General features: G+C 54.8%; 1 protein-coding gene across 2 annotated transcripts in view; it reads right to left on the reverse strand.

Annotated features, from left to right (window-relative positions):
* adnpb (activity-dependent neuroprotector homeobox b) overlaps positions 1 to 283 on the reverse strand; it is a 9,594-nt gene that overhangs the window by 7,486 nt on the left and 1,825 nt on the right. The window lies entirely within an intron of this gene.

The following is a 283-nucleotide window of genomic DNA, read 5'->3' on the forward strand; positions in this document are numbered from 1 at the left end:
GCCCGTCGTGTCTGTCCTCCATTCAGAAATGTGCAAGTGCTTGAGTGACTGAAAGAGACACACACATCCTTGCCCACTTCCCTCTGTCTCCCTTTCCTGTTTCCTCCCATTACTTGTAGATGGCGCTAGAGAGCTCCATTATGTAAGCCTCCCTGTACTCTCTGCCTGCCCCCTTTTCCTCCCTGCCTCGCAATACCATCACAGAATGGCGCCTCCTATTGAGTCAGCAGCAGCCTCTACAATATGTCTGCAGTGGAGGGGGAGGGGGAGGTGAGGGGAGGGG

The sequence above is a fragment of the Morone saxatilis genome, unplaced genomic scaffold (assembly GCF_004916995.1).
Source record: "Morone saxatilis isolate NCDOM2014 unplaced genomic scaffold, NCSU_SB_2.0 Contig15, whole genome shotgun sequence".
NCBI classification, from domain to species: domain Eukaryota; kingdom Metazoa; phylum Chordata; class Actinopteri; family Moronidae; genus Morone; species Morone saxatilis.